General features: G+C 28.8%; 1 protein-coding gene across 1 annotated transcript in view; it reads left to right on the top strand.

The window, feature by feature from the left end:
• LOC117180550 (collagen alpha-1(IV) chain) overlaps positions 1–14,344 on the top strand; it is a 117,069-nt gene that overhangs the window by 2,883 nt on the left and 99,842 nt on the right. The window lies entirely within an intron of this gene.

Below are 14,344 nucleotides of genomic sequence, written 5' to 3' on the forward strand. Positions count from 1 at the left end.
CTAAAGTGATATATTTTGGTTGAGGCTTTGACAATTCGATAGAAAATTAAAATGTTCCGTTGAAAATAAACTTTTTTTTTTAAATTCATAGTTTCGGATTGAATTGAACTATTTGGTTTAAAATGATATGTTTTGTTAAAAATTGTTTTTTTCACCAAAAATATTGTCCTTGCTTTTCTTTTTTGTTGTTTCAGATATTAGATACTGCTATAAAATATGAAAACTTTGTTTTAATATCTTCGATATTTCAATAAAAATATTGCCTAAGACAACAAAATAATAACCGCGCTCGTGTTTATTTTCTAGTATTAATATACATTACCTATGCTTAATCTGTATAAATAAAAGAAAAGAAAAGAAGATGCGAAGGAAGTTTATGAAATCATAAGAAAAAGAAGGTGCTGGTTGATTGCTGGTCACAATACACTTTTCTAGTCGCGTAGTACATTGCGTAATCTTGGTTTGACGAAGGCGGCCAGAAAAAATGATAAAAGGGACAATTGTTGAACCGACACGACGAGATATCTCCTATCTGGAATAAGAAAATTGGGTTAGCTGCGCTTAACGGAATTGTCGCATGTGTTAATATATAGCATACAATACGATTTTTAAATTGCGATTTTTCAATTCAAGCGGGGAATGTCCAACAGTGCTAAAGCCCAATCAACCTTGTTTTACAGGAGGATAAAAATTTTTTGTCGGTAAAATTTACAACTGGTTGAGTTGATTTTTTTTAGGATGATGGACCAGATTAAAACCCTTAAACGGCCAAAACGCCACTACCGGCACACTGCTTTTCAACGGCCAATAACTAAGACTATCCGACACTAGAAAAAATTGAGACACATATATTTTTATTGCTTAAGATCTCCTCTTTCCGACGGTGCCAATGAAATTCCTCAAAAAATTTACTTATTATCCCAAAATGCAGTTTAAATAAAAAAAAAACGTGATTTTTCGTGCCTATTTTTTTTTGTGAACCATTTTCCAAAGCTTTTCGAGTCTGTAATTAACCTGGAATCTCACTAACGGGTGGAATAAATGTCTAAAATTTAAGAATCCATGGATCCAGGATGACAATGCGGTGAAGGTGTGGTTTGATGTCAGAGTGCAATAAAGGTTACGGAGTCGTTGGAAATTTTTTATTGAAAAACTATGCGCTTTTCGGAAAATTTGTCAAGAATAAAAAGTTCTTGTAATCAGCTGAGGAATACGCCTGAATTTTTCCGGAGCGTTTTGAGCAAAATTTTGAATTTTGCAAAAATTGTTCATATGCATAATCCAAAATTTTGCTCAAAACGCTTCGAAAAAATTCAGGCGTATTTCTTGGCTGATTACAAGAACTTTTTATTTAAATGATTTTTCCGAAAAGCGCATCGTTTATTGTAAAAAAATTCATGAATGTTTTCACAAAAATTTTGCCATTAAGACGCCATTTTGAAAATACTAAAACGAAAAATCGATCTTTGAACCATGGATTCTCAAAGTTTAGACATTTATTCCACCCGTTAGTGAGATTCCAGGTTAATTACAGACTCGAAAAGCTTTGGAAAATGGTTCACAAAAAAAATAGGCACGAAAAATTACGTTTTTTTTTGCTTAAACTGCATTTTGGGATAATAAGTAAATTTTTTGAGGAATTTCATTGGCACTGTCGGAAAGAGGAGATCTTAAGCAATAAAAATATATATGTCTCAATTTTTTCTAGTCTCGAATAGTCTTAGTTATTGGCCGTTGAAAAGCAGTGTACCGGTAGTGGCGTTTTGGCCGTTTATGGGTTAATAACCATTGTGTGAAAAAAGGATGGTGCTACATTTGCCTGTCCGTTTAGCTATCCTTTATATTATTAATAAAAACAGTATAGACAAATAGTTAAGATTTTTACATATTTAATAATTTTGCTGTAACCTACAGCATACAATATGATATTTAAATTACGATTTTTCAATTCAAGCAGGGAATCCTAAACTGTGCTAAGCCCAATCAACCTTGTTTTGCAGGAGAAGCATCAGACTTTTGTTTGCGAAAAAATTACAACCGATTGAATAAATTATATATATATTTTTTTTTAGAAATATAAATCAGATTAATAACCACTGTCTGAAAAAATAGATTGTGCTACATGCGCATGTAACGTATGGCTTTCCTTTCTATTATGAATGAAAATAGTATAGGCAAATAGGACTGTTGATTTATTTCATAAAAAGATAACAATAGTTTAGCAGAAGAAAGAAATATCCGTATAGCTAATTAATAATAATTAGTAATACAAGTAATAATATGCTATAATCTATAGCATGCAGCGTGATTTTTTAATCAAGAATTTTTTATTCAAACCGGAAATTCTAAACTACGGTAATGAGGCCAATGAAATTAATTTAACAGGAAAAGGATCAAACTTTTATATAGGAAAATTTACAACCGATTAAGTACATGTTCATGTGCCGTTTAGCTTTTCTTTCTATTATGAATGAAAATAGTATAGACAAATAGTTCAGATTTTCATTTATTTTATAAACAAATAACAATAGCTTTAAGGACAAAAGGAACATTTGTAGGATCAATTAATAATAAATTATAATATAAATAATGATTCGCTATAATCTACAGTATACAATATTATTTTCAAATTATGATTGTTTAATTCATGTAAGGAATGCTAAACAGTGTTAATTCTAATGAACCTACGTTTACGGAAGTAGCATCAAACTTTCATATGGGAAAAATTGACAACTGATTGTGTCAATTTTTTTTTAGGTTGATGGATGAGATTGTTAATTATTGTGTAAAAAATAGATGGTGTTATATGCGCGTGTACCGTTTAGTTTTCCTTCCTATTATATGAATGAAAATAGTATAGACAAATAGTTAAGATTTTTATTTATTTCATCAACAAATCACAATATAGTTTAATAGAAGAAAGGAATATTTGTCGGATTAATTAAACATGATTAATAATACAAATAATAAATTGCTATAATTTACAGCATACAATATGATTTTTAAATTATGATTTTTTAATTCAAGTATGGAATAATAAACATTGCTAAGTCCAATCAACCTAGTTTTACAGGAAAAGCATCAAAGTTTTCTATAGGGAAATTTACAACCGATTGAGTAAAATATCTTTTTTACGGAAGATGGATTAGATTGATAATCATTGTATGAGAAAATAGATAATGTTACATATGCATGTATTGTTTAGCTGTCATTTCTATTATAAATAAAAATAGTGTTGACAAATAACTAAGATAACCGATTTAATGCTATCGCGATGATGGCGGTGGTATTTTCTCTCTCTTTTTTTCGTAGGTTGTGTTGACTTGTTTTTTTGAGTTTATTTTCTTATTGCTTTATCAATTTGCTTTTTTGTGTAATCGTTCTGGATTAGGGTCTGTTTTACGTGTTGTGATTCCTTTTGTAAAATTCCTTTTTGATAAACAGAGATATTTCGGGATCTAATCGTGTGAAATCGTGAAAGCATTAAATCTATTATTAAAGAACTCTACGGGGAGAATATTCTTGCTTAAACCAACACCTTTGGTAAGCTTAGGGCTTCTCAAAGTAAGCTACTAAAATCCTTAGCTTTTTTGAATCGGTGTAGGGACAACCAAATCGACCAAAAATTCTTACAACTGAAAAATAATTTGGAAACATCTAAATCTAAATAAGTTTTGCATTATACAAGTTTGCTTCTCTTAAAAGAAAGAATACAACATACCGAATTTCTCTTAGACACTACCTCCAAAAAACTATTAGAACTTCGTCAGTTCCTATCAAACACCCTCAGATTTGACATTTGGTCTACATTGGACCGCATATCTTCTGACCAATTCCAACGGATTACAGAACTTTACCCTCAAAACCCAAAAATAAAATTTGAGAAATTACTTTCAGTAAGGCAAATACAACTAACAGAATACAGTCAAAAACATCTCTGACCATCCTCTCAACAATAAAAGGATTTTTGCTTTATCTGAAGGACATAATTTTGCTGTAGCCCCTTCGAAAATCCTGAAAGAAGAAATCATCAGTAATTTAAAATTCACAATATATACCCTTCCATCTGACAAAGCGAATGACATTCGGCGTAGGACGGCCAACAATTTATGCCAAGTTCAAGTTCCCTCCACAAACTTAACAAAACAAGAAAAAAACCGCAATTAAAGAAATCAATCTGAATAAAGACATTATAATATTACCCGCAGAAAAAGGTAACACAACAGAATAATGAATAAAGAAGACTATAACAACAAAATCATGGACCTTCTAACTGACGATGCATAACAAAACTTAAAAAGGATCCTACAAAAATAATAGGTAGTAAAACAAAAACCCTTCTCAAAGAATCTAAACATGACAGCTAACAATATCTCAATTAATACCTACTAATCCCATCTATCCAAGACTTTACGGACTTCCAAAATTCCACAAAGATAACATTCCACTCAGACCGATCGTCAGCGCAATAAACTCACCAACTTACATCCTAGCACGCTTCCTCGTCCAAAACTCATTTAACTTTATGAAAAGATACAACAGACCCACATTTAACCCCAAGACATCGTAGTGAGTTTCGACCTAGTGTCTCTATTTACGAAAGTACCAATCTCTGATACAATTGATATTATTAAATCCTTTACAAACTTCCCTTCCGAGCTCTTACCGCTGACAGAACACTGTCTCAATAATACTTACTTCTCTTTCAATAACCAATTATACGAACAAACCTCAGGGGCAGCAATGGGATCCTCAACCTCACCTGTAATAACCAATATCTTCATGGAAGATCTAGAAACTAAAATCTTCAACCAAGCCAAGCTCAAACCGGAATTTTGGTTTTGTTACGTTGATAAAACTTTTGTCATCTGGTGACATGAACGAGATGAACTAAATAAGTTTTTTGATTTCATTAATCGATTACATCCTAATACCCAGTTCACCATGGAAATTGAACAAAACGGAAAATTGCCTTTCTTGGAAGTATTAGTTCATAAAAGATTAGATAACACATTAGAGCTTGAAGTTTACAGAAAACCCACTCATGCAAACAGATACCTACATGCCTCCTCCCACCATCACCCATCTGAAAAACAATCGGTCATCAACTCCCTTGTATACAGAGCTATCTCCGTAACAGATAAGGATAACTTACCAAAGGAGTTACAAAACGTTAAACAAATCCTAATACAGAACGATTACCGAAACAAAAAAATTGATAAAGCAATAAGACAATACACTAAAAAAAACAAGTCAACACAACTTAAGAATGAAAGGGAGAGAAAAACGGCCACCACCGTACCCTACATGCACGGTGTCACAGAACAAGTAGGAAGAATCTCAACAAATACAACATCAAAAGCAAATATAAACCACCTGCGAAAATATGACAACTACGAACTAACTCCAAAGACAAAAGGGCAACCCCCAGTTATCCAGGTGTATATAAACTCCCTTGTTCTTGTGGCAAAGTCTATATTGGAGAAACCGGGAGAACGGTGAGCCAACGTATAAAGGAACATTAGAGTAAAGTTAGGCTAGAACATTTCAAGCAATCACCACTAGCTGGACGTCATATCGAAACAGGACATAACATTTTATTTGACAAAACAAAAGTCATTGCAAAAACACAAAATATCTTTCCAAGAAAAAAAGAGAAGCAATCGAAATCTTAGAACACCCTAATAACATCAATAGGGACAATGGATATATTACCAATCCGAGTTGGCTTTCCGTACTACCGGATTAAAAAAAAAAACATAAATAAAATTAAAAAAGACTTGATTGGCCAATCAGGTTCGACCAGCCCCCACTGTGGGGTGCTATGGCTAATCACAGGCATCGTAGAGAGTATACATAAGAACAAAATAACCTGATACCTTAGTTTCAGGTCAGGCCTGAAGAAGTGAACTGCAATGTTCACGAAACGTCGGAAAAGTTCGTAGTTTTTTACATGATTGGAACCCGAAATATCTCTTTTTATCAAAATAGCTAAGATTTTCATTTACTTTATGAACAAATAATAATAGCTTGATAGAAGAAAGGAACATTTGCAGTGCTGGTACAACATTTTTCATTATTGTTTGATTCTGTACCAGTATATTCAGATTGTTACATTTTCCAAGTAGCAAAAGTAATAATCCAACAAATTACGCATTCTTGAAAATTGCTAATTTCGAAATATCCTTTAAGCAATATTTAAACAAAGTATAGATATCTTTCTGTGAATAGAGTTAAACATTGGAGCTTCAATTGAAACAAAACCTAATGGCATTCATAGGACCCCTGCAAATAGGATCAAATGTTGAGCTTATTCGTAGTGCGTCTCTTTTAAAAATTCTTCTAGGATCGGAATGAAGTCTGTTTTCATATGAACCATTTTATGTTTCAAAACAACAAGGCTCACAAAAATTATATTTTCAGCTACCTCTTTTCCGGTTCGTCATAGACAAATGTATAACAAAAGAAAAAAAACATAAATTTTCCAAAGAATAGAAAATTGGACCTAATAGTCTTTTATATTGATTTCTATGTTTTCATTCTCAGGTATTATCTACAACTACATTCCAATCAATATAAATTTCTATTGTTTATACGGGTCGACAACTTAAAAAACCAGTGAAAATTAAACTGAACAATTTAATTTTTAATTTTGAGCTTTTTTGTGTTCTGATTTTGGTACATAAAATGGTATACGAGAAAGAAAAATTCATACGAAAAGAAAATTTTTCAATTTTGATAATAATATCAACACTTCTTAAATCCTTATCAGTGTCCTATTTGAAACGTAGAATTGTTAAGAAAAATTGAATATCTTAATAAACTTAATCCACTCATTTTGAATTCTTTGAAACGTAAAAATATTTGGATACATTTGAATGATAAATTATACAAATTAAAAATCCTTATTTTGATTCATTAAATTACGGAAAAAGTTTCTTTGATTCAAAGAAATTTCGTTAGTTCAAAGAAATGTGTTTTTCAAATGATTTTGTCTATTTTGAATTTACTTTGGGTCGAATGAGAAAAAATATGTTAAAGAAACGGTTTCTGTAATGAAAGGAAAATATTCCTCTGAGCGCGTGGGTTAAAATTAGAAAACTATAGTCTCCAAGATGGATTTTGGTGTATGTTATTTTAACACCTGAATCAGATGTTAAATTAAGAAATGAAAATTTTTCAATTCTGCACAATTTGTTCAAAGTTTTATAGGAAATCCGAAGTATTTCAAAACATGTTTAGAAGTTTGGAAAACATTTCGAAAATAATTAGAAATTTGAAATGCTTGTAAAAAAATTGAAATGAAATGTAGATTTGTTATGTTTTCTAAATACAATCTTGAAGTTTTTTCAAGATTTTAAAAAGTTTCATGATAATAAAAAACTTTTCTTGAAATATTTGAAGTTATTAAGAGATTAGAAATATTTTAAAGTTTGAAATATTTATGCAATATTTTGTAATTTTTTCGGTGCTTACCTTTCTGTCTTATATATCTATGAAACTTAGATTTTTCCTTAAATTCATTAAAATCTTATAAAGAAAAAAATCTTATTCTTTTTCTAAATAATTTGATATATCTGATATTTTCAAAAATCTATTTAAATTTTCTAGAGAAGCCAAAGAAAAATTATATTTATCTAACTTTAAAGTCAAGAATCGGAGATACTTTAATTTCATACGAATTTTTTTTTTTAAATTATAATTTGAATAAATCTTTTTTGTTGATTTAAAAATCTTTTTTAGATGAATGTGTAACAAGTTTGTTAAAAATGCATTTTTTGGTTTGAAAATTCACCTCTTTTGGAAGAAAATTCGTATTGTTTAAATTAAAATTGCATCTTTTTGCTTTAAAATCAAAATCATTTTTGATCGTGGATTCAACTTTTTTTTGAAATTTTATATTTTTTTATGCATTCAACTCTTTTTGATTTAAGATAACAATAAATATTTTTTGGTTAGAAATACAGTTAATTGAAAATGAACGTTCTTTGTAACAAAATTCAAGTAACTTAAACAATAAATAGTTATCCGAAATTTTTATTTTATCGCACTCTATTGATGACATTAGTTCTTTAAAAGTTCGAACTTTGGATCTTTCTAATTTTTAATTAAAAAATGTAAGCACTTCATTATAATGTTGACCCTAATTGTTTCTGAATTGCGATAGAAATATTAAGTTGAAAAATAAATTCTCAAAACTTTAAAAAAATACTTTTCATTTAAAAAATGGGGAGGCGTAACTGAAAACAAGTTTGAATCCTTTTTTAACAATAAAATTGACTCCAATTATTTTCAATCTCGTAGCTACACATTGTAAGAGGTCATCAGTAAGTTGAGTAAATTGGGTTTCAGCTTGATTAAGGATTAAAAGCCGGTGACTGAGAAGGCAAATGAATGAATGAATGAATTTGTGTCAAGAGAATTGAAATAGTTTCATTATTTCAGTTTTGAGAGAAAATTTTATGATTACTTTTGATAATCCATGGCTAAGAAGGGCCATCAGTTTAAATCTTGATTTAAATTTACGTTTTTATCCCAGACACTTCTTACGTCATGCTCGTCTTGCGCAAGTTACGCTGGTTTTCAGTGGTAAATGTTAACCTCATTTCACGACGTCATTGCCAGTGCAAGACTTAAATAACAATTTTTGAAATAAACAAAATAACAGGACTTGATAAGGGGCCGTTCACAAACTACTTTAACCATTTTTGACCCCTCGTCCCGTCAATATAGAATACTTTCAATTTCTAAGATTTCAAGTCGAAATACATTGCATTTTCAACAAGATAGTTGCATTTTCTACCAAAAAAGATTTTCTATTTATCAAAAGAGATGACTTTTCAATCCAAAAAGACGAATTTTCAGCAACAAAATAGTAACAATTTTTGAGCAAACTATTGTATCGGAAAACAATTGGTTGAATTTTTAAGCGACAAAGAAGAATTTTCAAGAATAAGTAATAATTTTTACCCAAACAGTTGTAGTAACAACCAAATAGTTGAATTTTGAAGCAAAAAGACGAATTTTCCAAAAAATAATTGAACGTTTCACAATATGACAGCCGGTCATTATTCCGATGTTACAAATGATCGAAAATTAAAATAGCTAATATCAGGATAGCGAAATTTATTTCAAGAAAAACTAATTGGCCGAATCATTAATTGACCGAAAACCATTTCAACGAATGTTGAATTATTCGAAAATAGTTTTAGCGAAGATTAATTTTTCCGAAAGTCCATTTTATTGAAAGTTCAAATTTCAGAAGGCCTAATTTTGCGAAGGCTCAGTTTACCGAAAAATCAGTTTAGCGATAAGTGAGTTATCCGAAAATCATTTAACCAAATGCTCAAATATACGAAAATATAACAATTGTTTATTTACATTCAGGTAGATATTTAATAACAAATAAAACACGTATAATGCGTAATCAAGTTTATTGAAGGGATAAAAACAGTGAAAATCAACGAAATGCACCAAGGAAGAAAAAATTAAGGTTAGTTAACTAAACTGATTTTTCGGTTAACTGAATTTTCGCAAAATTAGGCCTTCTGAAATTTACACTTTCAGTAAAATGAAATTTAGGAAAAATTAATCTTCCTTAAAACTATTATCGAATAATTCGAGAACCGTTGAAATAGTTTTCGTTCAATTAATTATTCGTTCAGACGGTTTTCGGTCAATTAATCATTCGGTAAATTAGTTTTTCTCAAAATAAATTTCGATATCATAATATTAGCTATTTTAATTTTCGGTCACTTTAAGCATCGGGAAAATGACTGGTTGTCTCACAATATAGCTAAAGTTTCAAGCCAAAAACACGAATTTTTTCAAAGAGCGTTGATTTTTTAACAAAAATGTTTACTTTCAACTAAAAAAAATTACTTTTTCCATCAAAAATGAATTCATCAAAATTCTTGAATTTCGAACCTTCAAAATGCATTTTCAAACAGATAGTTGCATAAAAAAAATTAAAATTCAATCAAGAACAGTTGAATTTTCAAGCCGAAAAGACGAATTTTATACCAAAATTTTGATTTTCAGCGAAAATTAATTTTATACCAAAAGCCGAATTTCCATCTATTTGAATTAAACGGAAAAAAACTAATTTTCAACAAAATAGTTAAATCCTCAGCCAAATAGATGGAATTTTAATTATGAAAGAAGAATTTTTAATTAAATAGTTTTATTCTCAACTGAAAAAGATATTTTTAGAACCAAAAATGGAATCGTCAAAATTTTCAGTTTAAAAAATTAATTTTTAACAAAAGAAAGAATTTCTAATTAGTCGAATTCAAACCAAAAAAAAGACCAAAGAAATGAACTTGCAACCGAAAAAACGACTTTTATACTAAAAAAGACAAACATACAACAAAATACATGGATCTTCTACAAAATAGTTGAATTTACAACAAAAAATCTTCATTTTCAACGAAAAAGTTGAATTTTAAACAAAAAATAATGATTTTTTCACCAAATTGTTGAATTTCGAAAAAAATAATTAAATCTTCAAGAAAATAATAACATAATGAACCAAAATATAACAGTAGTCTTTTCAAACAAAATTAAAGACATTCCAACTAAAAATAATTGGGTTTTCCGACAAAGAGACGAATTTTCAATCATATAAAAAAATGCAACTAGATGTTTGAATTTTCAAGCCAAAAAGGCGAATATTCATTAGAATATTTAAATTGTAACAAACAAAATTTTAATTTAAATTGTAAATAATGATTTTCTCACAAAATTGATGAATTTCCTACAAAATAGCTAAATTCTCTACCAAATAATGAAATTTGCATTTTAAAAGGATGAATTCTCAACCAAAAGTATAATAGTAGACCTTTAAACTAAAAAACAATAACTTTCAAACAAAAATATTTGGATTTTTAATCAAACAAATGCAAAAGAAATGAGTTTTTAATCAAGAACGATTTTTTTTACATGAAAGAAAATAACAATCTACCAGATTTTTCAATTTTCAACCCGCAAATATGAATTTTTAACAAAATAAATTACTCTTAATTCGAATAATACCATTTTTAACCAAACAAGATGAGTTTTCAACTAAAAATATATTAGTAGACTTTTCAACAATAAAGAATAAACTTTCAACCAAAAAGAGTTGCATTTTTCACCAAAAGGATACATTTTGAACTAAAGTTATGAATCTTTGACAGGAAAGCTAAAATTTTCATTGAAAAATTTTTAACTCTGCATTTTATTTTCATTCTAAAAGTGTTTTTATAGATTCACCTTGTTTAAATTTCCACTTCGGAAATAAAAAATTTACAACTTTCTAATACCAGCGAAGAATTTTTCAGAAAATTCGAAATCTGTATAAAAGAAGTGCATATCAATTTGATCCAATTTTTGGATGAAATTGATTAACTAACATTTTCTCTTGTTAAATAATAAATAATTACCAAATAATAAAAGAATTATTTTAATGCGTGGCTGATATCATTTTAAAATAATTAGCCAACCATACGTTTTTGTGCTGATTGCATGCAGGGTTATTTAAGTTCAAGAGGGTCATCATTTTAGATTTGACGTTTACATTTTATCTGTAACAAGTACTGTATATTCGTGGCATTATTTAATAATTTTTTAAACTAAAATTGGAAAAGTTAAATTTCCAGTTCAAAAAAAAAGTTCAACTAGTAGAATTTAACTACACATGAATTTAATACGTGAATTTTATACCGAATAGTTGAATTTTCAACTTACAAAGAAAATTTTTTAACCAACAATAGAATAGTTACATTTTTAGATGAAAAAATAAATTGTACGCCAAAAAGCGAATTTCTATTAAACTCAATTAAAAATATTTTCTTAATGAAAAATTCACCTCCTTTGGCACAAATTTTTTAACTTAAAAGTTAATGTTAAAAAAATTCAATTGTTTGTTTAAAGTTGGAGGAATTTTCAACAAATGACATGCATTTTCGAACAAAAAAGATAAATTCCCAATTTAAAATATCCACTTTTCAACAAGAAATGGAATAGTTACATTTTCAGTGAAGAAAATTAATTCTCAACAAACAAACGAAAAAGACGAATTTTAAGTAAAACATTTTAATTTTTAAAACAGAGGTCAATTTTCAACTAAAATTATGAATCTTAAACAAAGAAATTAATTTTGAAGAAAACATTTGAAAATTTAATAAAAGAGTTGAATTTTTAACGTAAATAGTATATTGTGCTACAAGTGCGAAAAGTAGGCAGTTCCACACGAGTGTGAAGTTAGCTGTACGAGCCAGAAACGACCCCAAGATGAGCCGATGGCAAGTACTGTAAACTTCACAAGAGTTTCAACTGCCTACTTTTAGCTCCTGTAGCACACGATATTTTTTCTAACAAATGCCGGAAAATTTCGATTTGAGAAACAATAAAAACCATTTTTTTGAAAATTTATGGTAAATTTGTAAATTACCGACAATTTATAGAAATTTAGTGTATCCGAAGCTTTTTGGAAGAAATTAAAAAATTTCAAAAAATTCTGAAAATTCATGGATAATTTGCTAAATTTAAGAAATGTCCTAAAATTCATGAAAATTCGGCTAAATTTCAAAAATGTTCAGAAATTTATGAAAAATTCACAAATTACCGATAATTTCAGATATCTCAAAGATTTTAAAATTTCCGGAAATTTTCGGTAATTTATTGGTAATCTATGGTAACTTATCACTTCGTGTATCTCCAATAACTATTCACTATTCACAATTAGGCTCTCAAGCGTCAAATCATAATGAAGTGAGGTTATGATTCCGACAGTCCTGGAAAGTAATTCTGACTCGAACTGCGCAAGCGCAACAGCAAGAAAAAGTTATCTCACTGAAAGAGCGCAAGTGCAGCAGCTAAAAGAAGTCTTTTTATAACTGCTTTTTACCACGGTTTCGGAATTGGTCACTTCCCGTACGCAGTACATGCGTTGAAAATCGAACATTTTGAGCGTGTGTTAGAAAAACTTAATTTTGTGCCCGGCACGATTAATTTTCTACGCAAAAGTTTAATTATTATCAACAAAGTATACATGAATTTTCACGTGAGCGCTTGAATTTTTAAATATAAATGGAATGGTTACATTTTCATTAAAAAAATTAATTTTCCACGAAAGAGATAAATCTTCAATAAAAAACTGCATTTTCAAGAAATTCAACTTGCAAATAATTGGTTCAATTTTTACCAAAAAAGATTACTTTTGGGCAAAATAGTTTAACTTTTATCTAAAATTACTTGGATTTTCTTATTCTGTTTTTGTTGGTTCTATTCATGAAACAAATGGTTTAAAAAAATTCTTTATAAAAATGGTTTATATTATGAACAGTTTTTATAATTATGGAACATTTAAATCTGATACCGTGAAAAAATAAATTCAATTCCTGCCAAAATGGTTAGAGTGTGCCTTTGTCTATACAAATAGTTTTAATCATTTTTAAGTAAACATCTATTCTTAACTAATTTTAAGAACACATTATTATAAGCCATATTTCTTAAAAAATGAATGGATATAAAGTCCCGAAACCGTGGTAAAAAGCAGTTAGAAAAAGACTTTCTAGCTGCTGTGCTTGCGATCTGTGAGTAAGATTACTTTTTCTTGCTGTTGCGCTTTCGCATTTCGAGACAGAATTACTTTCCAGGACTATCGGAATCATAACCTCACTTCATTATGATATGACGCTTGAGAGACTGATCGTGAGTAGTGAAAAGTTATTGGACATACTCGAAGTGATAAGTTACCATAAATTACTGATAAATTACCATAAAACTTTTAGAAATCTGAAATTATTGGTAATTTGATAATTTTTGAAATTTATCAAATTTTCAGAAATTTTTTAAATTTATCAAATCTTCAGAAATTTTTTAAATTTATCAAATTTTCAGAAATTTTTGAAATTTTTGAATTTCTTCCAAAAAACTTCGGATACACTAAATTTCTATACATTTTCGGTAATTAAAAAATTTACAAAAAATTTCCGGGATTTTTAGATAATTTTTGTATATTTACCATACATTTCCAAAAATTACCATACATTTTCAAAAAATTGGTTTTTATTGTTTCTCAAATCGAAAATTTCCTGCATTTGTTAGAAAAAATATCGTGTGCTACAGGAGTTAAAAGTAGGTAGTTGAAACTCTTGTGAAGTTTACAGTACAATTTTTAGTTAGTCATTAAATTGATTTATGCTTGTTTTAATAAATTTGAAAATCTTAAAAGAAATTGTATCGCTGAAAAGTTAGAAAAAAAAGGTTACAATTGTTATTTATTAAAAAATGTTAGTTTATTCAGAGTAAAATATGCGCAATTATTCAAAAAGGTTTAAGAAATATTTAATAAATATCT

This window comes from Belonocnema kinseyi, chromosome 9 (assembly GCF_010883055.1).
Source record: "Belonocnema kinseyi isolate 2016_QV_RU_SX_M_011 chromosome 9, B_treatae_v1, whole genome shotgun sequence".
In the NCBI taxonomy this organism is placed as follows: Eukaryota; Metazoa; Arthropoda; class Insecta; order Hymenoptera; family Cynipidae; genus Belonocnema; species Belonocnema kinseyi.